Here is a 20,215-nt window from a genome sequence, read left to right as displayed (position 1 = left end):
CAATCGTTATTTTCTTATTCTTAATTTTTTTCTATTTTCTGGGAACATTTAACAATTTTTGTTGCCGTAAGCCGGTTATGTGCGGAAGGGTATGACGCAAATTATTCCGGAGACGGTTAACTCAATAAAAACAATTATTTCGATTGTTTTATCCATAATTTACGTAAACGGTCGCGTCAAGAGGACTTTCGAGGGAGTCCACCCATCCTAGGTCTGCCATCGTGCTAGAACGCTTAACTTCATGGTTCTGATTGGGCGAGAGAAGTGCCATTTGTTGTCCATCGCCGTCCGCTCCACATGTACTCGAGAGATATAAGAATAACAATCCCACTGAATTTCGAGTGCGATTATACCAGCACTAATGCACTGGATCCCATCAGAACTCCGAATTTAAGCGTGCTTGGGCGACAGCAGTACTAGGATGGGTGACCCATTAAGAAGTCCTCGTGTTGCACCCCTTTTCGTGTTTTTCTATTTTTGATTACTTGTTGACAGACGATTTTCGGCTCAAATCATCTGAATCTCGATCGGGACCAAATAAGACATTCTTATTTTTTTCTATTTTCTGGGAACATTTAGCGATTTTTGTTGTCGTGAGCCAGTTCTGTGCGGAAGGGTATGACGCAGATTACTCCGTAGACGATTAACTAATTAAAAACAATTATTTCGACTATTTTAGCCATAATTTAAGTAAACGATCGCGACACGAGAACTTCCCAGGAAGGTCACCCATCCTAGCTCTTTCATCGCGCCAGAACGCTTAACTTCATTGTTCTGATTGAGCGAGAGCAGTGCCGCGTGTTGTCCATCGCCGCCCGCTCCACACGTACTCGAGGGATATAAGAATAAACATCTCATTCAATGTCGGGCGCGATCATACCAGCACTAATGCACCGGATCCCATCAGAACTCCGAAGTTAAGCGTGCTTGGGCGAGAGCAGTACTAGGATGGGTGACCTCCTTGGAAGTCCTCGTGTTGCACCCATTTTCGTGTTTTTCTATTTTTGATTACTTGTTGACTGACGATTTTCGGCTCAAATCATCTGAATCTCGATCGGGACAATATAAGACATGTGAAATCAACGTAGATCGGGCACTGCCGGATTTGGACAAAATTGTAGGATAATTTGATTGTAAACGGGCAAACGAACGTGACTCATTACTCTGCAATGAGCTGACGAGATTTTAGCCGAATTCCTTCTCTAAGACCCTCTAATTTGCGATTTTCCGCTTCTGTTAAGCTTCTGTTTCCTCGAGAAATCCGCTTAGGAAATCCGAAATTCGATTCCAGTTTCATTTTATCATATCCTATGCATAATAATAGCTTTACATTCGCTATTTTCTTCTTCTTAATTTTTTTTCTATTTTTCTGGGAACATTTAGCAATTTTTGTTGTCGTGAGCCGGTTTTATGCGGAAGGGTATGACGCAGATTACTCCGGAGACGGTTAACTCATTAAAACAAATATTTCGACTGTTTTAGCCATAATTTACGTAAATGATCGCGACACAAGGATTTACCAGGGAGTGTCACCCATCCTAGCTCTTCCATCGCGCCACAACGCTTAACTTCATGGTTCTGATTGGGCGAGAGCAGTGCCCAGTGTTGTCCATCGCCGCCTGCTCCTACGTACTCGATGGATATAAGAATAAATATCCCACTCAATGTCAGGTGCGGTCATACCAGCAGTAATGCACCGGATCGCATTAGAACTCCGAAGTTAAGCGTGCTTGGGCGAGAGCTGTACTAGGATGGGTTACCACCTGGGAAGTCCTCGTGTTGCACCCCTTTTCGTGTTTATCTATTTTTGATTACTTGTTGACAGACGATTTTCGGCTCAAATCATCTGAATCTCGATCGGGACCAGATAAGACATGTGAAATCAACGTAGCTCGGGCACTGCCGGATTTTGACAAAATTGTAACCAAATTTGATTGTTCCGCAATGAGCTGGCGAGATTTTAGCCGAATTCCTTCTCTAAGACACTCTAATTTGCGATTTTCCGCTTCTGTTAAGCTTCCGTTTCCTCGAGAAATCTGCTTAGGAAGTTCGAAATTCGATTCCAGTTCCATTTTATCTTATCTACGGCATAATAATAGCTTTACAATCGTTATTTTTTTATTCTTAATTTTTTTCTATTTTCTGGGAACATTTAACAATTTTTGTTGCCGTAAGCCGGTTATGTGCGGAAGGGTAAGACGCAAATTACTCCGGAGACGGTTAACTCAATAAAAACAATTATTTCGATTGTTTTATCCATAATTTACGTAAACGGTCGCGTCACGAGGACTTTCGAGGGAGTCCACCCTTCCTAGGTCTGCCATCGTGCTAGAACGCTTAACTTCATGGTTCTGATTGGGCGAGAGAAGTGCCATTTGTTGTCCATCGCCGTCCCCTCCACATGTACTCGAGAGATATAAGAATAACAATCCCACTGAATTTCGAGTGCGATTATACCAGCACTAATGCACTGGATCCCATCAGAACTCCGAATTTAAGAGTGCTTGGGCGACAGCAGTACTAGGATGGGTGACCCATTAAGAAGTCCTCGTGTTGCACCCCTTTTCGTGTTTTTCTATTTTTGATTACTTGTTGACAGACGATTTTCGGCTCAAATCATCTGAATCTCGATCGGGACCAAATAAGACATTCTTATTTTTTTTCTATTTTCTGGGAACATTTAGCGATTTTTGTTGTCGTGAGCCGGTTCTGTGCGGAAGGGTATGACGCAGATTACTCCGGAGACGATTAACTAATTAAAAACAATTATTTCGACTATTTTAGCCATAATTTAAGTAAACGATCGCGAAACGAGAACTTCCCAGGGAGGTCACCCATCCTAGCTCTTTCATCGCGCCAGAACGCTTAACTTCATTGTTCTGATTGAGCGAGAGCAGTGCCGCGTGTTGTCCATCGCCGCCCGCTCCACACGTACTCGAGGGATATAAGAATAAACATCTCATTCAATGTCGGGAGCGATCATACCAACACTAATGCACCGGATCCCATCAGAACTCCGAAGTTAAGCGTGCTTGGGCGAGAGCAGTACTAGGATGGGTGACCCCCTTGGAAGTCCTCGTGTTGCACCCATTTTCGTGTTTTTCTATTTTTGATTACTTGTTGACTGACGATTTTCAGCTCAAATCATCTGAATCTCGATCGGGACCAGATAAGACATGTGAAATCAACGTAGATCGGGCACTGCCGGATTTAGACAAAATTGTAGGCTAATTTGATTGTAAACGGGCAAACGAACGAGACTCAACACTCCGAAACGAGGTGGCGAGATTTTAGCCTAATTCCTTCTCTAAGACCCTCTAATTTGAGATTTTCAGCTTCTGTTAGGCTTCTGTTAGGCTTCTGTTTCCTCGAGAAATCCGCTTAGGAAGTTCGAAATTCGATTCCGGTTCCATTTTATCTTATCTCAGGCATAATAATAGCTTTACATTCGCTATTTTCTTCTTCTTATTTTTTTCTTTTTTCTGGGAACATTTAGCGATTTTTGTTGTCGTGAGCCGGTTCTGTGCGAAAGGGTATGATGCAGATTACTCTGGAGACGGTTAACTCATTAAAAACAAATATTTCGACTGTTTTAGCCATAATTTATGTAAACGATCGCGACACGAGGATTTACCAGGGAGTGTCACCCATCCTAGCTCTTCCATCGTGCTAGAACGCTTAACTTCATGGTTCTTATTGGGCGAGAGCAGTGCCGAGTGTTGTCCATCGCCGCCCGCTCCTACGTACTCAAGGGTTATAAGAATAAACTTCCCACTCAATGTCGGGTGCGATCATAACAGCACTAATGCACCGGATCTTATCAGAACTCCGAAGTTAAGCGTGCTTGGGCGAGAGCAGTACTAGAATGGGTGACCCCTTGGAAGTACTCGTGTTGCACCCCTTTTCGTGTTTTTCTATTTTTGATTACTTGTTGACAGACGATTTTTGGCTCAAATCATCTGAATCTCGATCGGGACCTGATAAGACATGTGAAATCAACGTAGCTCGGGCACTGCCGGATTTGGACAAAATTGTAGGCTAATTTAATTGTAAACGGGCAAACGAACAAGACTCTTTACTCCGAAACGAGGTGGCGAGATTTTAGCCTAATTCCTTCTCTAAGACCCTCTAATTTGAGATTTTCAGCTTCTGTCAGGCTTCCGTTTCCTCGATAAATCCGCTTAGAAAGTTCGAAATTCGATTCCGGTTTCATTTTATCGTATCCTAGGCATAATAATAGCTTTACATTCGCTATTTTCTTCTTCTTAATTTTTTTTCTATTTTCTGGGAACATTTAGCGATTTTTGTTGTCGTGAGCCTGTTCTGTGCGAAAGGGTATGACAAATATTACTCCGGAGACGGTTAACTCATTAAAAACAAATATTTCGACTGTTTTAGCCATAATGTACGTAAACGATCGCGACACGAGGATTTAACAGGGAGTGTCACCCATCCTAGCTCTTCCAGCACGCTAGAACGCTTAACTTCATGGTTCTTATTGGGCGAGAGCAGTGCCGAGTGTTGTCCATCGCCGCCCGCTCCTACGTACTCAAGGGATAAAAGAATAAACTTCCCACTCAATGTCGGGTGCGATCATACCACCACTAATGCACCGGATCTTATCAGAACTCCGAAGTTAAGCGTGCTTGGGCGAGAGCAGTACTAGAATGGGTGACCCCTTGGAAGTACTCGTGTTGCACCCCTTTTCGTGTTTTTCTATTTTTGATTACTTGGTGACAAACGATTTTCGGCTCAAATAATCTGAATCTCGATCGGGACTAGATAAGACATTTGAAATCAACGTAGGTCGGACACTGCCGGATTTGGACAAAATTGTAGCCTAATTTGATTTTAAACGGGCAAACGAACGAGACTCATTCCTCCGCAATGAGCTTACGAGATTTTAGCCGAATTCCTTCTCTAAGGCCCTCTAATTTGCGATTTTCCGCTTCTGTTAACTTCCGTTTCCTCGAGACATCCGCTTAGAAAGTTCGAAATTCGATTCCGGTTTCATTTTATCGTATCCTAGGCATAATAATAGCTTTACATTCGCTATTTTCTTTTTTTTATTTTTTTCCTATTTTCTGGGAACATTTAGCGATTTTTGTTGTCGTGAGCCGGTTCTGTGCGGAAGGGTATGACCCAGATTACTCCGGAGACGGGTAACTCATTAAAAACTATTATTTCGAATTTTTTATCCATAATTTATGTAAACGGTCGCGACACGAGGTCTTCCCAGGGAGGTCACCAATCCTAGCTCTGTCATTGCGCCAGAATGCTTAACTTCATGGTTCTGATTGGGCGAGAGCAGTGCCGCGTGTTGTCCATCGCCGCCCGCTCCACACGTACTCGAGGGATATAAGAATAAACATCCCACTCAATGTCGGGTACGATCATACCAGCATTAATGCACCGGATCCCATCAGAACTTCGAAGTTAAGTGTGCTTGAACGAGAGCAGTACTAGGGTGGGTGACCCCCTGGGAAGTTCTCGTGTTGCACCCTTTTTCGTGTTTTTCTATTTTTGATTACTTGTTGACAGACGATTTTTGGCTCAAATCATATGAATCTCGATCGGGACCTGATAAGACATGTGAAATCAACGTAGCTCGGGCACTGCCGGATTGGGACAAAATTGTAGTCTAATTTGATTGTAAACGGGCAAACGAACGAGACTCATTACTCCGCAATGAGCTTGCGAGATTTTAACCAAATTCCTTCTCTAAGACCCTCTAATTTGCGATTTTCCACTTCTGTTAACCTTCCGTTTCCTCGAGAAATCCGCTTAGGAAGTTCGAAATTCGATTTCGGTTCAACTTTATCGCAACCCATGCATAAGAAAAGCTTTACATTCGCTATTTTCTTCTTCTTATTTTTTTCCTATTTTCTGGGAACATTAAGCGATTTTTGTTGTCGTAAGCCGGTTCTGTGCCGAAGAGTATGACCCAGATTACTCCGGAGACAGTTAACTAATTAAAAACAATTATGTCGACTGTTTTATCCATAATTTACGTAAACGGTCACGAACCGAGGACTTCCACGGGAGGTCACCCATCCTAGCTCTGCCATCGCGCCAGAACACTTAACTTCATGGTTCTGATTAGGCGAGAGCAGTGCCGCGTGTTGTCCATCGCCGCCCGTTCCACACTTACTCGAGGGATATAAGAATGAACATTCAACTCAATCTCTGGTGCGATCATACTAGCACTAATGCACCGGATCCCATCAGAACTCCGAAGTTAAGCGTGCTTGGGCGAGAGCAATACTAGGATGGTTGACCCCTGGGAAGTCCTCGTGTTGCACCCCTTTTCGTGTTTTTCTATTTTTGATTACTTGTTGACAGATGATTTTCGGCTCAAATCACTTGAATTTCGATCAGGACCAGATAAGACATGTGAAATCAACGTAGCTCGAACATTGCCGGATTTGGACAAAATTGTAGCCTAATTTGATTGTAAACAGGCAAACGAACTAGACTTTTTACTCCGCAATGAGCTGGCGAGATTTTAGCCGAATTTCTTCTCTAAAACCCTCTAATTTGCGATTTTCCGCTTCTGTTAATCTTTCGTTTCCTCGAGAAATCCGCTTAGGAAGTCCGAAATTGATTCCGGTTCCATTTTATTTTATCCCAGGCATAATAATAGCTTTACATTCGCTATTTTCTTCTTCTTATTTTTTTTCTGTTTTCTGGGAATACTTAGCGATTTTTGTTGTCGTGAGCCGGTTCTATGCAGAAGGGTATTACGTAGATTACTCCGGAGACGTTTAACTCATTAAAAACAATTATTTCGACTGTTTTATCCATAATTTACGTAAACGGTCGTGACACGAGTACTTCCCAGGGAGGTTACCCATCCTAGCTCTCCCATCGCACCAGAACGCTTAACATCATGGTTCTGATTAGGCGAGAGCAGTGCCGCGTGTTGTCCATCGTCGCTTTCTCCACACGTACTCTTGGGATATAAGAATAAACATCCACTCAATGTCGGGTGCGATCATACCAGCACTAATTCACCGGATCTCATCAGAACTCCAAAGTTAAGCGTGCTTGGGCGAGAGCAGTACTAGGATAGGTGACCCCCAAGGAACTCCTCGTGTTGCACCCCTTTTCGTGGTTTTCTATTTTTGATTACTTGTTGACAGACGATTTTCGGCTCAAATAATCTGAATCTCGATCGGGACCAGATAAGACATGTGAAATCAACGTAGGTCGGACACTGCCGGATTTGGACAAAATTGTAGCCTAATTTGATTGTAAACGGGCAAACGAACGAGACTCATTCCTCCGCAATGAGCTGACGAGATTTTAGCCGAATTCCTTCTCTAAGGCCCTCTAATTTGCGATTTTCCGCTTCTGTTAAGCTTCCGTTTCCTCGAGAAATCCGCTTAGGAAGTTCGAAATTCGATTTCGGTTCCACTTTATCGTATCCCAGGCATAATAAAAGCTTTACATTCGATTTTTTCTTCTTTTTATTTTTTTCCTATTTTCTGGGAACATTTAGCGATTGTTGTCGTGAGCCGGTCTGTGCGGAAGGGTATGACCCAGATTACTTCGGAGACGGGTAACTCATTAAAAACAATTATTTCGAATGTTTTATCCATAATTTATGTAAACGGTCGCGACACGAGGTCTTCCCAGGGAGGTCACCCATCCTAGCTCTCCCATCGCGCCAGAACGCTTAACTTCATGGTTCTGATTGGGCGAGAGCAGTGCCGCGTGTTGTCCATCGCCGCCCGCTCCACACGTACTCGAGGGATATAAGAATAAACATCCCACTCAATGTCGGGTGCGATCATTCCCGCACTAATGCAGCAGATCCCATCAGAACTCCGAAGTTAAGCTTGCTTGGGCGAGAGCTGTACTAGGATGGGTGACCCCCTGGGAAATCCTCGTGTTGCACCCTTTTTCGTGTTTTTCTATTTTTGATTACTTGTTGACAGATGATTTTCGGCTCAAATCACTTGAATCTCGATCCGGACCAGATAAGACATGTGAAATCAACGTAGCTCGAACATTGCCGGATTTGGACAAAATTGTAGCCTAATTTGGTTGTAAACGAGCAAACGAACGAGACTTATTACTCTGCAATGAGCTGGCAAGATTTTATTCGAATTTCTTCTCTAAAATCCTCTAATTTGCGATTTTCCGCTTCTGTTAAGCTTTCGTTTCCTCGAGAAATCCGCTTAGGAAGTCCGAAATTGATTCCGGTTCCATTTTATTTTATCCCAGGCATAATAATAGCTTTACATTCGCTATTTTCCTCTTCTTATTTTTTTCTGTTTTCTATGAATACTTAGCGATTTTTGTTGTCGTGAGCCGGTTCTGTGCGGAAAGATATGACGCAGATTACTCCAGAGACGGTTAACTCATTAAAAACAATTATTTCGAATGTTTTATCCATAATTTATGTAAACGGTCGCGACACGAGGTCTTCCCAGGGAGGTCACCCATCCTAGCTCTGCCATCGCGCCAGAATGCTTAACTTCATGGTTCTGATTGGGCGAGAGCAGTGCCGCGTGTTGTCCATCTCCGCCCGCTCCACACGTACGCGAGGCATATAAGAATAAAAATCCCACTCAATGTGGGGTGCGATCATACCAGCACTAATGCACCGGATCCCATCAGAATGTCCGAAGTTAAGCGTGCTTGGGCGAGACCAGTACTAGGATAGGTGACCCCCAGGGAACTCCTCGTGTTGCACCCCTTTTCGTGTTTTTCTATTTTTGATTACTTGTTGACAGACGATTTTCGGCTCAAATAATCTGAATCTCGATCGGGACTAGATAAGACATGTGAAATCAACATAGGTTGGACACTGCCGGATTTGGACAAAATTGTAGGCTAATTCGATTGTAAACGGGCAAACGAACGAGACTCATTGCTCCGCAATGAGCTGGCGAGATTTTAGCCGAATTCCTTCTTTAAGGCCCTCTAATTTGCGATTTTCCGCTTCTGTTAAGCTTCCGTTTCCTCGAGAAATCCGCTTAGGAAGTTCGAAATTCGATTTCCGTTCCACTTTATCGTATCCCAGGCATAATAAAAGCTTTACATTCGCTATTTTCTTCTTCTTATTTTTTTCCTATTTTCTGGGAACATTTAGAGATGTTTGTTGTCGTGAGCCGGTTCTGTACGGAAGGGTATGACCCAGATTACTCCGGAGACGGTTAACTCATTAAAAACAATTATTTCGAATGTTTTATCAATAATTTACGTAAACGGTCGCGACACGAGGTCTTCCCAGGGAGGTCACCCATCCTAGCTCTGCCATCGCGCCAGAATGCTTAACTTCAATGCTCATTTGGGCGAGAGCAGTGCCGCGTGTTGTCCACCTCCGCCCGCTCCACACGTACGCGAGGCATATAAGAATAAAAATCCCACTCAATGTGGGGTGCGATCATACCAGCACTAATGCACCGGATCCCATCAGAACTCCGATGTTAAGCGTGCTTGGGCGGGAGCAGTACTAAGACGGGTGACCCCCTGGTAAGTCCTCTTGTTGCACCCTTTTTCGTGTTTTTCTATTTTTGATTACTTGTTGACATATGATTTTCGGCTTAAATCACTTGAATCTCGATCGGGACAGGATAAGACATGTGAAATCAACGTAGGCTCGAACATTGAGGATTTGGACAAAATTGTAGCATAATTTGGTTGTAAACGGGCAAACGAACGAGACTTATTACTCCGCAATGAGCTGGCAAGATTTTAGCCGAATTTCTTCTCTAAAACCCTCTAATTTGCGATTTTCCGCTTCTGTTAAGCTTTCGTTTCCTCGAGAAATCCGCTTAGGAAGTCCGAAATTGATTCCGGTTCCATTTTATTTTATCACAGGCATAATAATAGCTTTACATTCGCTATTTTCCTCTTCTTATTTATTTCTATTTTATGGGAATACTTAGCGATTTTTGTTGTCGTGAGCCGGTTCTGTGCGGAAGGGTATGACGCAGATTACTCCGGAGACAGTTAACTCATTAAAAACAATTATTTCGAATGTTTTATCCATAATTTATGTAAACGGTCGCGACACGAGGTCTTCCCAAGGAGGTCACCCATCCTAGCTCTGCCATCACGCCAGAATGCTTAACTTCATGGTTCTGATTGGGCGAGAGCAGTGCCGCGTGTTGTCCATCTCCGCCCGCTCCACACGTACGCGAGGCATATAAGAATAAAAATCCCACTCAATGTGGGGTGCGATCATACCAGCACTAATGCACCGGATCCCAACATAACTCCGAAGTTAAGCGTGCTTGGGCGAGACCAGTACTAGGATAGGTGACCCCCAGGGAACTCCTTGTGTTGCACCCCTTTTCGTGTTTTTCTATTTTTGATTACTTGTTGACAGACGATTTTTGGCTCAAATAATCTGAATCTCTATCGGGACCTGATAAGACATGTGAAATCAACGTAGCTCGGGCACTGCCGGATTCGGACAAAATTGTAGCCTAATTTGATTGTAAACGGGCAAACGAACGAGACTCATTACTCCGCAATGAGCTTGCGAGATTTTAACCAAATTCCTTCTCTAAGACCCTCTAATTTGCGATTTTCCACTTCTGTTAACCTTCCGTTTCTTCGAGAAATCCGCTTAGGAAGTTCGAAATTCGATTTCGGTTCCACTTTATCGTATTCCAGGCATAATAAAAGCTTTACATTCGCTATTTTCTTCTTCTTATTTTTTTCCTATTTTCTGGGAACATTTAGAGATGTTTGTTGTCGTGAGCCGGTTCTGTGCGGAAGGGTATGACCCAGATTACTCCGGAGACGGTTAACTCATTAAAAACAATTATTTCGAATGTTTTATCCATAATTTATGTAAACGGTCGCGACACGAGGTCTTCCCAGGGAGGTCACCCATCCTAGCTCTGCCATCGCGCCAGAATGCTTAACTTCAATGCTCATTTGGGCGAGAGCAGTGCCGCGTCTTGTCCATCGCCGCCCGCTCCACACGTACACGAGGCATATAAGAAAAAAAATCCCACTCAATGTGGGGTGCGATCATACCAGCACTAATGCACCGGATCCCATCAGAACTCCGAAGTTAAGCGTGCTTGGGCGAGAGCAGTACTAAGACGGGTGACCCCCTGGTAAGTCCTCGTGTTGCACCCTTTTTCGTGTTTTTCTATTTTTGATTACTTGTTGACAGATGATTTTCGGCTCAAATCACTTGAATCTCGATCAAGACCAGATAAGACATGTGAAATCAACGTAGCTCGAACATTGCCGGATTTGGACAAAATTGTAGCATAATTTGGTTGTAAACGGGCAAACGAACGAGACTTATTACTCCGCAATGAGCTGGCGAGATTTTAGCCGAATTTCTTCTCTAAAACCCTCTAATTTGCGATTTTCCGCTTCTGTTAAGCTTTCGTTTCCTCGAGAAATCCGCTTAGGAAGTCCGAAATTGATTCCGGTTCCATTTTATTTTATCCCAGGCATAATAATAGCTTTACATTCGCTATTTTCCTCTTCTTATTTATTTCTATTTTATGGGAATACTTAGCGATTTTTGTTGTTGTGAGCCGGTTCTGTGCGGAAGGGTATGACGCAGATTACTCCGGAGACGGTTAACTCATTAAAAACAATTATTTCGAATGTTTTATCCATAATTTATGTAAACGGTCGCAACACGAGGTCTTCCCAAGGAGGTCACCCATCCTAGCTCTGCCATCGCGCCAGAATGCTTAACTTCATGGTTCTGATTGGGCGAGAGCAGTGCCGCGTGTTGTCCATCTCCGCCCGCTCCACACGTACGCGAGGCATATAAGAATAAAAATCACACTCAATGTGGGGTGCGTTCATACCAGAACTAATGCACCGGATCCCATCAGAACTCCGAAGTTAAGCGTGCTTGGGCGAGACCAGTACTAGGATAGGTGACCCCCAGGCAACTCCTCGTGTTGCACCCCTTTTCGTGTTTTTCTATTTTTGATTACTTGTTGACAGACGATTTTTGGCTCAAATAATCTGAATCTCTATCGGGACCTCATAAGACATGTGAAATCAACGTAGCTCAGGCACTGCCGGATTTGGACAAAATTGTAGGCTAATTTGATTGTAAACGGGCAAACGAACGAGACTCATTACTCCGCAATGAGATGGCGATATTTTAGCCGAATTCCTTCTCTAAGACCCTCTATTTTGCGATATACTGCTTCTGTTAAGCTTTCGTTTCCTCGAGAGATCCGCTTAGGAAGTTCGAAATTCGATTCCGGTTCCACTTTATCGTATCTCAGGATTAATAATAGCTTTACATTCGCTATTTCCTTCTTATTTTTTTCCTATTTTCTGGGAACATTTAGAGATTTTTGTTGTCGTGAGCCGGTTCTGGGCAGAAGGATATGAGGCAGATTACTCTGCAGACGGTTAACTCATTAAAAACAATTATTTCAACTGTTTTAGCCATAATTTACGTAAACCGTCGCGACACAAGGACTTTCCAGAGATGTCACCCATCCTAGCTCTACCATCGCGCCAGAACGCTTAACTTCTTGGTTCTGATTGGGCGAGAGCAGTGCCGCGTATTTTCCATCGCCGCCCGCTTCACACGTACTCGAGGGATATAAGAATAAACATCCCACTCAATGTCCGGTGCGATCATACCAGCACTAATGCACCGGATCCCATCAGAACTCCGAAGTTAAGCGTGCTTGGGCGAGAGCAGTACTAGGATAGGTGACCCCCAAGGAACTCCTCGTGTTGCACCCCTTTTCGTGGTTTTCTATTTTTGATTACTTGTTGACAGACGATTTTCGGCTCAAATCATCTGAATCTCGATCGGGACCACATAAGACGTGAAATCAACGTAGCTCGGGCACTGCCGGATTTTGACAAAATTGTAACCTAACTTGATTGTAAACGGGCAAACGAATGAGACTCATTATTCCGCAATGAGCTGGCGAGATTTTAGCTGAATTCCTTCTCTAATACCCTCTAATTTGCGATTTTCTGCTTCTGTTAATCTTCCGTTTCATCGAAAAATCCGCTTAGGAAGTCCGAAATTCGATTCAGGTTCCATTTTATCGTATCCTAGGAATATTAATAACTTTCTATTCGCTATTTTCTTCTTCTTAATTATTTTTCTATTTTCTGGGAACATTTAGCAATTTTTGTTGTTGTGAGCCGGTTCTGTGCGGAAGGGTATGACGCAGATTATTCCGGAGACGGTTAACTCATTAAAAACAATTATTTCGACTGTTTTCTCTATAATTTACGTAAACGGTCACGACACGAGTAGTTCCCAAGGAAGTCACCCATCCTAGCTCTGACATCGCGCAAGAACGCTTAACTTCATGGTTCTGATTGGGCGAGATCAGTACCTCGAGGGATATAAGAATAAACATCCCTCTCAATGTCTGGTGCGATCATACCATCACTAATTCACCGGATCCCATCAGAACTCCGAAGTTAAGCGTGCTTGGGCGAGAGCTATACTAGGATGGGTGACCCCCTGAGAAGTCCTCAAGTTGCACCCTTTTTAGTGTTTTTCTTTTGTTGATTACTTGTTGACAGACGATTTTCGGCTCAAATAATCAGAATCTTTTTCGGAACCAGATAAGACATGTGAAATCAACGCAGCTCGGGCACTGCCGGATTTGGACAAAATTGTAGGTTAATTTGATTGTAAACGGGCAAAAGAACGAGATTCATTCTACGCAATGAGCTGGCGAGATTTTAGCCGAATTCCTTCTCTAAGACCCTCTAATTTGCGATTTTCCGCTTCTGTTAAGCTTCCGTTTCCTCGAGAAATCCGCATAGGAAGTCCGGAATTCGATTCTGGTTCCATTTTATCGTATCCCAAGCATAATAATAGCTTTACATTCCCTATTTTCTTCTTCTTATTTTTTTTGTATTTTCTGGGAACATTTGGCGATTTTTGTTGTCGTGAGCCTGTTCTGAGCGGAAGGGTATTACGTAGATTACTCCGTAGAAGGTTACCTCATTAAAAACAATTATTTCGACTGTTTTATCCATAATGTACGTAAACGGTCGCGACACAAGGACTTCCTAGGGAGGTCACACATCCTAGCTCTGCCATCGCGCCAGAACGCTTAACTTCATGGTTCTGATTGGGCAAGAGCAGTGCCGCGTGTTGACCATCGCCGCCCACTCCACACGTACTCGAGGGATATAAGAATAACATCCCACTAAATTCGGGTGCGATCAAACAAGCACTAATGCATCGGATCCCATCAGAACTCCGAAGTTAAGCGTGCTTGGGCGAGAGCAGTACTAGGATGGTTGACCCCTTGAGAAGTCCTCGTGTTGCACCCCTTTTCGTGTTTTTCTATATTTGATTACTTGTTGACATGCGATTTTCGTCTCAAATCATATGAATCTCGATCGAGATCAGATAAGACATGTGAAATCAACGTAGCTCGGGCACTGCCGGATTTGAACAAAATTGTAGCCTAATTTGATTGTAAACGGGCAAACGAACGAAAATCATTACTCCGCAACGAGGTGGCGAGATTTTAGCTGAATTCCTTCTCTAAGACCCTCTAATTTGCGATTTTCCGCTTCTATTAAGCTTCCGTTTCCTCGATAAATCCGCTTAGGAAGTTCCGAAATTCGATTCCGGTTCCATTTTATCGTATCACAGGCATAATAATAGCTTTACATTCGCTATTTTCTTCTTCTTAATTTTTTTATATTTTCTGGGAACAATTAGCAATTTTTGTTGTTGTGAGCGGTTCTGTGTGGAAGGGTATGACGCAGATTATTCCGTAGACGGTTAACTCATTAAAACAATTATTTCGACTGTTTTCTCTATAATTTACGTAAACGGTCACGACACGAGTACTTCCCAAGGAGGTCACCCATCCTAGCTCTGACATCGCGCAAGAACGCTTAACTTCATGGTTCTGATTGGGCGAGATCAGTACCTCGAGGGATATAAGAATAAACATCCCTCTCAATGTCGGGTGCGATCATACCATCACTAATTCAACGGATCCCATCAGAACTACGAGTTAAGCGTGCTTGGGCGAGAGCTATACTAGGATGAGTGACCCACTGGGAAGTCCTCGTGTTGCACCCTTTTTAGTGTTTTTCTTTTGTTGATTACTTGTTGAAAGACGATTTTCGGCTCTAATAATCCGAATCTTTTTCGGGACCAGATAAGACATGTGAAATCAACGCAGCTCGAGCACTGCCGGATTTGGACAAAATTGTAGGTTAATTTGATTGTAAACGGGCAAAAGAACGAGACTCATTCTACGCAATGAGCTGGCGAGATTTTAGCCGAATTCCTTCTCTAAGACCCTCTAATTTGCGATTTTCCGATTCTGTTAAGCTTCCGTTTCCTCGAGAAATCCGCTTAGGAAGTCTGAAATTCGATTCTGGTTCCATTTTATCGTATCCCAAGCATAATAATAGCTTTACATTCCCTATTTTCTTCTTCTTATTTTTTTTGTATTTTCTGGGAACATTTGGCGATTTTTGTTGTCGTGAGCCTGTTCTGAGCGAAAGGGTATTACGTAGATTACTCCGTAGACGGTTAACTCATTAAAAACAATTATTTCGACTGTTTTATCCATAATATACGTAAACGATCGCGACACAAGGACTTCCCAGGGAGGTCACACATCCTAGCTCTGCCATCGCGCCAGAACGCTTAACTTCATGGTTCTGATTGGGCAAGAGCAGTGCCGCGTGTTGCCCATCGCCGCCCACTCCACACGTAGTCGAGGGATATAAGAATAAACATCCCACTCAATGTCGGTGCTATCATTCCAGCACTAATGCACCGGATCCAATCAGAACTTCGAAGTGAAGCGTGCTTGGGCGAGAGCAGTACTAGGATGTGTGACCCCCTGGGAAGTCCTGGTGTTGCACCTCTTTTTGTGTTTTTCTATTTTTGATTGATTACTTGTTGACAGACGATTTTCGGCTCAAATCATCTGAATCTCGATCGAGACCAGATAAGACATGTGAAATAACAGTAGCTCGGTCACTGCGGGATTTGGACAAAATTGTAGCCTAATTTGATTGTAAACGGGCAAACGAACGAGACTCATTACTCCGCAACGAGCTGGCTAGATTTTAGCCGAATTCCTTCTCTATGACCCTCTAATTTGCGATTTTCCGCTTCTGTTAAGATTCCGTTTCCTCGAGAAATCCGCTTAGGAAGTTCGAAATTCGATTCTGGTTCCATTTTATTGTCTCTCTGGCATAATAATAACTTTACATTTGCTATTTTCTTCTTCTTATTTTTTTTTCTATTTTCTGGGAACATTTAGCAATTTTTGTTGTCGTAAGCCGGTTCTGTGCGGAAGGGCATTACGTAGATTAATCCGGAGACAGTTAACTCAATAAAAAATTTTTTTTTTACTGTTTTAGCCTTAATTTACTTAAACGGTCGCGACACGAAAACTTCCCAGAGAGGTCACCCATCGTAGCCCTGCCATCGCGCCAGAACGCTTAACTTCATGGTTCTGATTGGGCGAGAGCAGTGCCGCGTGTTGTCCATCGCCGCCCGATCCACACGTACTCGAGGGATATAATAATAAACATCCCACTCAATGTCGGGTGCGATCATACCAGCAGTAATGAACCGGATCCCATCAGAACTCCGAAGTTAAGGGTGCTTGGGCGAGAGCAATACTGGGATGGGTGATCCCCTGGGAAGTCCTCGTGTTGCACCCCTTTTCGTGTTTTTCTATTTTTGATTACTTGTTGACAGACGATTTTCGGCTCAAATCTTCTGAATCTCGATCGAGACTAGATGAGACATGTGAAATCAACGTAGCTCGGGCAATGCCGGATTTGGACAAAATTGTCACCTAATTTGATGGTAAACGGGCAAACAGACAAGACTTATTGCTGCGCAATGAGCTGGCGAGATTTTAGCCGAATTTCATCTCTAAGACCCTCTAATTTGCGATTTTCGGCTTTTGTTAAGCTTCCGTTTCCTCGAGAAATCCGCTTAGGAAGTCCGAAATTCGATTCCGGTTTCATTTTATCGTATCACAGGCATAATAATAGCTTTACATTCGCTATTTTCTTCTTCTTATTTTTTTCTATTTTCTGGGAACAATTAACGATTTTTGTTGTCGTGAATCGGTTCTGTGCGGAAGGGTATGACGCAGATTACTCCGGAGACGGTTAACTCATTAAAACAATTATTTCGACTGTTTTCTCTATAATTTACGTAAACGGTCACGACACGAGTACTTCCCAAGGAGGTCACCCATCCTAGCTCTGACATCGCGCAAGAACGCTTAACTTCATGGTTCTGATTGGGCGAGATCAGTACCTCGAGGGATATAAGAATAAACATCCCTCTCAATGTCGGGTGCGATCATACCATCACTAATTCAACGGATCCCATCAGAACTACGAGTTAAGCGTGCTTGGGCGAGAGCTATACTAGGATGAGTGACCCACTGGGAAGTCTTCGTGTTGCACCCTTTTTAGTGTTTTTCTTTTGTTGATTACTTGTTGACAAACGATTTTCGGCTCTAATAATCCGAATCTTTTTCGGGACCAGATAAGACATGTGAAATCAACGCAGCTCGAGCACTGCCGGATTTGGACAAAATTGTAGGTTAATTTGATTGTAAACGGGCAAAAGAACGAGACTCATTCTACGCAATGAGCTGGCGAGATTTTAGCCGAATTCCTTCTCTAAGACCCTCTAATTTGCGATTTTCCGATTCTGTTAAGCTTCCGTTTCCTCGAGAAATCCGCTTAGGAAGTCTGAAATTCGATTCTGGTTCCATTTTATCGTATCCCAAGCATAATAATAGCTTTCCATTCCCTATTTTCTTCTTCTTATTTTTTTTGTATTTTCTGGGAACATTTGGCGATTTTTGTTGTCGTGAGCCTGTTCTGAGCGAAAGGGTATTACGTAGATTACTCCGTAGACGGTTAACTCATTAAAAACAATTATTTCGACTGTTTTATCCATAATATACGTAAACGATCGCGACACAAGGACTTCCCAGGGAGGTCACACATCCTAGCTCTGCCATCGCGCCAGAACGCTTAACTTCATGGTTCTGATTGGGCAAGAGCAGTGCCGCGTGTTGCCCATCGCCGCCCACTCCACACGTAGTCGAGGGATATAAGAATAAACATCCCACTCAATGTCGGTGCTATCATTCCAGCACTAATGCACCGGATCCCATCAGAACTTCGAAGTGAAGCGTGCTTGGGCGAGAGCAGTACTAGGATGTGTGACCCCCTGGGAAGTCCTGGTGTTGCACCTCTTTTTGTGTTTTTCTATTTTTGATTGATTACTTGTTGACAGACGATTTTCGGCTCAAATCATCTGAATCTCGATCGAGACCAGATAAGACATGTGAAATAACAGTAGCTCGGTCACTGCGGGATTTGGACAAAATTGTAGCCTAATTTGATTGTAAACGGGCAAACGAACGAGACTCATTACTCCGCAACGAGCTGGCTAGATTTTAGCCGAATTCCTTCTCTATGACCCTCTAATTTGCGATTTTCCGCTTCTGTTAAGATTCCGTTTCCTCGAGAAATCCGCTTAGGAAGTTCGAAATTCGATTCCGGTTCCATTTTATTGTCTCTCTGGCATAATAATAACTTTACATTTGCTATTTTCTTCTTCTTATTTTTTTTTCTATTTTCTGGGAACATTTAGCAATTTTTGTTGTCGTAAGCCGGTTCTGTGCGGAAGGGCATTACGTAGATTAATCCGGAGACAGTTAACTCAATAAAAAAAATTTTTTTTACTGTTTTAGCCTTAATTTACTTAAACGGTCGCGACACGAAAACTTCCCAGAGAGGTCACCCATCGTAGCCCTGCCATCGCGCCAGAACGCTTAACTTCATGGTTCTGATTGGGCGAGAGCAGTGCCGCGTGTTGTCCATCGCCGCCCGATCCACACGTACTCGAGGGATATAATAATAAACATCCCACTCAATGTCGGGTGCGATCATACCAGCAGTAATGAACCGGATCCCATCAGAACTCCGAAGTTAAGGGTGCTTGGGCGAGAGCAATACTGGGATGGGTGATCCCCTGGGAAGTCCTCGTGTTGCACCCCTTTTCGTGTTTTTCTATTTTTGATTACTTGTTGACAGACGATTTTCGGCTCAAATCTTCTGAATCTCGATCGAGACTAGATGAGACATGTGAAATCAACGTAGCTCGGGCAATGCCGGATTTGGACAAAATTGTCACCTAATTTGATGGTAAACGGGCAAACAGACAAGACTTATTGCTGCGCAATGAGCTGGCGAGATTTTAGCCGAATTTCATCTCTAAGACCCTCTAATTTGCGATTTTCGGCTTTTGTTAAGCTTCCGTTTCCTCGAGAAATCCGCTTAGGAAGTCCGAAATTCGATTCCGGTTTCATTTTATCGTATCACAGGCATAATAATAGCTTTACATTCGCTATTTTCTTCTTCTTATTTTTTTCTATTTTCTGGGAACAATTAACGATTTTTGTTGTCGTGAATCGGTTCTGTGCGGAAGGGTATGACGCAGATTACTCCGGAGACGGTTAACTCATTAAAAACAATTATTTCGACTGTTTTATCCATAATTTACGTAAACGGTCGCGACACGAGGACTTCCAAGGGAGGTCACCCATCCTAGCTCTGCCATCGCGCCGGAACGCTTAACTTCATGGTTCTGTTGGGCGAGAGCAGTGCCGCGTGTTGTCAATCGCCGCCCGCTCCACACGTACTCGAGGGATATAAGAATAAACATCCCACTCAATGTCGGGTGCGATCATACCAGCACTAATGCACCGGATCCCATCAGAACTTAGAAGTTAAGCGTGCTTGGTCGAGAGCAGTACTAGGATGGGTGACCCCATGGGAAGTCCTCGTGTTGCATCAGGAGATTTTTGGCTCAAATCATCTGAATTTCGATCGGGACCAGATAAGACATGTGAAATCAACGTAGCTCGGGCATTGCCGGATTTGGACAAAATTGTAGCCTAATTTGATTGAAAACGGGCAAACGAACGAGATTCATTCCTCCGCAATGAGCTGGCGTGATTTTAGTCGAATTCCTTCTCTAAGACCCTTTAATTTGCGATTTTCCGCTTTTGTTAAGCTTCTGTTTCCTCGAGAAATCCTCTTAGGAAGTCCGAAATTCGATTCCGGTTTCATTTTATCGTATCCCAGGCATAATAATAGCTTTACATTTGCTATTTTCTTCTTCTTATTTTTTTTCTATTTTATGGGAACATTTAACGATTTTTGTTGTCGTGAGCCGGTTCTGTGCGGAAGGGTA

The 20,215-nt window shown here is 43.3% G+C and overlaps 23 non-coding genes and 3 pseudogenes across 23 annotated transcripts; all 26 read left to right on the top strand.

Annotated features, from left to right (window-relative positions):
* The first annotated feature begins 339 nt into the window (after window positions 1–339).
* On the top strand, window positions 340–458 carry LOC142509579 (5S ribosomal RNA). Its single transcript, XR_012807746.1, has one exon. It is a non-coding gene; the product is annotated as a 5S ribosomal RNA (ribosomal RNA).
* Window positions 459–866: 408 nt separating this feature from the next.
* On the top strand, window positions 867–985 carry LOC142513321 (5S ribosomal RNA). The gene has a single exon (XR_012809273.1). It is a non-coding gene; the product is annotated as a 5S ribosomal RNA (ribosomal RNA).
* A 684-nt stretch (window positions 986–1,669) lies between these two features.
* LOC142506506 (5S ribosomal RNA) lies at window positions 1,670–1,788 on the top strand. Its single transcript, XR_012804795.1, has one exon. It is a non-coding gene; the product is annotated as a 5S ribosomal RNA (ribosomal RNA).
* A 655-nt stretch (window positions 1,789–2,443) lies between these two features.
* On the top strand, window positions 2,444–2,562 carry LOC142509337 (5S ribosomal RNA). The gene has a single exon (XR_012807516.1). It is a non-coding gene; the product is annotated as a 5S ribosomal RNA (ribosomal RNA).
* A 409-nt stretch (window positions 2,563–2,971) lies between these two features.
* On the top strand, window positions 2,972–3,090 carry LOC142514814 (5S ribosomal RNA). The gene has a single exon (XR_012810691.1). It is a non-coding gene; the product is annotated as a 5S ribosomal RNA (ribosomal RNA).
* Window positions 3,091–3,783: 693 nt separating this feature from the next.
* Window positions 3,784–3,901, top strand: LOC142508177 (5S ribosomal RNA). The gene has a single exon (XR_012806404.1). It is a non-coding gene; the product is annotated as a 5S ribosomal RNA (ribosomal RNA).
* Window positions 3,902–4,585: 684 nt separating this feature from the next.
* Window positions 4,586–4,703, top strand: LOC142508269 (5S ribosomal RNA). Its single transcript, XR_012806491.1, has one exon. It is a non-coding gene; the product is annotated as a 5S ribosomal RNA (ribosomal RNA).
* A 682-nt stretch (window positions 4,704–5,385) lies between these two features.
* On the top strand, window positions 5,386–5,504 carry LOC142507311 (5S ribosomal RNA). Its single transcript, XR_012805571.1, has one exon. It is a non-coding gene; the product is annotated as a 5S ribosomal RNA (ribosomal RNA).
* Window positions 5,505–6,187: 683 nt separating this feature from the next.
* LOC142517472 (5S ribosomal RNA) lies at window positions 6,188–6,305 on the top strand. The gene has a single exon (XR_012813217.1). It is a non-coding gene; the product is annotated as a 5S ribosomal RNA (ribosomal RNA).
* Window positions 6,306–6,986: 681 nt separating this feature from the next.
* On the top strand, window positions 6,987–7,105 carry LOC142517353 (5S ribosomal RNA). The gene has a single exon (XR_012813102.1). It is a non-coding gene; the product is annotated as a 5S ribosomal RNA (ribosomal RNA).
* A 679-nt stretch (window positions 7,106–7,784) lies between these two features.
* Window positions 7,785–7,903, top strand: LOC142507541 (5S ribosomal RNA). The gene has a single exon (XR_012805796.1). It is a non-coding gene; the product is annotated as a 5S ribosomal RNA (ribosomal RNA).
* Window positions 7,904–8,584: 681 nt separating this feature from the next.
* LOC142507568 (5S ribosomal RNA) lies at window positions 8,585–8,704 on the top strand. Its single transcript, XR_012805822.1, has one exon. It is a non-coding gene; the product is annotated as a 5S ribosomal RNA (ribosomal RNA).
* A 682-nt stretch (window positions 8,705–9,386) lies between these two features.
* LOC142507564 (5S ribosomal RNA) lies at window positions 9,387–9,505 on the top strand. The gene has a single exon (XR_012805818.1). It is a non-coding gene; the product is annotated as a 5S ribosomal RNA (ribosomal RNA).
* A 681-nt stretch (window positions 9,506–10,186) lies between these two features.
* LOC142508291 (5S ribosomal RNA) lies at window positions 10,187–10,305 on the top strand. Its single transcript, XR_012806512.1, has one exon. It is a non-coding gene; the product is annotated as a 5S ribosomal RNA (ribosomal RNA).
* Window positions 10,306–10,987: 682 nt separating this feature from the next.
* Window positions 10,988–11,106, top strand: LOC142514249 (5S ribosomal RNA). The gene has a single exon (XR_012810152.1). It is a non-coding gene; the product is annotated as a 5S ribosomal RNA (ribosomal RNA).
* Window positions 11,107–11,787: 681 nt separating this feature from the next.
* Window positions 11,788–11,906, top strand: LOC142508292 (5S ribosomal RNA). Its single transcript, XR_012806513.1, has one exon. It is a non-coding gene; the product is annotated as a 5S ribosomal RNA (ribosomal RNA).
* Window positions 11,907–12,586: 680 nt separating this feature from the next.
* LOC142515704 (5S ribosomal RNA) lies at window positions 12,587–12,705 on the top strand. The gene has a single exon (XR_012811535.1). It is a non-coding gene; the product is annotated as a 5S ribosomal RNA (ribosomal RNA).
* Window positions 12,706–13,353: 648 nt separating this feature from the next.
* On the top strand, window positions 13,354–13,472 carry LOC142510117 (5S ribosomal RNA). The gene has a single exon (XR_012808249.1). It is a non-coding gene; the product is annotated as a 5S ribosomal RNA (ribosomal RNA).
* Window positions 13,473–14,152: 680 nt separating this feature from the next.
* On the top strand, window positions 14,153–14,271 carry LOC142517071 (5S ribosomal RNA). The gene has a single exon (XR_012812833.1). It is a non-coding gene; the product is annotated as a 5S ribosomal RNA (ribosomal RNA).
* A 648-nt stretch (window positions 14,272–14,919) lies between these two features.
* On the top strand, window positions 14,920–15,037 carry LOC142512515 (5S ribosomal RNA; annotated as a pseudogene).
* A 681-nt stretch (window positions 15,038–15,718) lies between these two features.
* On the top strand, window positions 15,719–15,837 carry LOC142511329 (5S ribosomal RNA; annotated as a pseudogene).
* A 688-nt stretch (window positions 15,838–16,525) lies between these two features.
* LOC142517215 (5S ribosomal RNA) lies at window positions 16,526–16,644 on the top strand. Its single transcript, XR_012812973.1, has one exon. It is a non-coding gene; the product is annotated as a 5S ribosomal RNA (ribosomal RNA).
* A 647-nt stretch (window positions 16,645–17,291) lies between these two features.
* On the top strand, window positions 17,292–17,409 carry LOC142512694 (5S ribosomal RNA; annotated as a pseudogene).
* A 681-nt stretch (window positions 17,410–18,090) lies between these two features.
* On the top strand, window positions 18,091–18,209 carry LOC142509873 (5S ribosomal RNA). The gene has a single exon (XR_012808020.1). It is a non-coding gene; the product is annotated as a 5S ribosomal RNA (ribosomal RNA).
* Window positions 18,210–18,897: 688 nt separating this feature from the next.
* LOC142517214 (5S ribosomal RNA) lies at window positions 18,898–19,016 on the top strand. The gene has a single exon (XR_012812972.1). It is a non-coding gene; the product is annotated as a 5S ribosomal RNA (ribosomal RNA).
* Window positions 19,017–19,697: 681 nt separating this feature from the next.
* LOC142507442 (5S ribosomal RNA) lies at window positions 19,698–19,816 on the top strand. Its single transcript, XR_012805701.1, has one exon. It is a non-coding gene; the product is annotated as a 5S ribosomal RNA (ribosomal RNA).
* The last annotated feature ends 399 nt before the right edge of the window (window positions 19,817–20,215 follow it).

This window comes from Primulina tabacum, chromosome 10 (assembly GCF_025594145.1).
Source record: "Primulina tabacum isolate GXHZ01 chromosome 10, ASM2559414v2, whole genome shotgun sequence".
NCBI classification, from domain to species: domain Eukaryota; kingdom Viridiplantae; phylum Streptophyta; class Magnoliopsida; order Lamiales; family Gesneriaceae; genus Primulina; species Primulina tabacum.
This window is presented reverse-complemented; position numbering and strand designations above follow the sequence as displayed.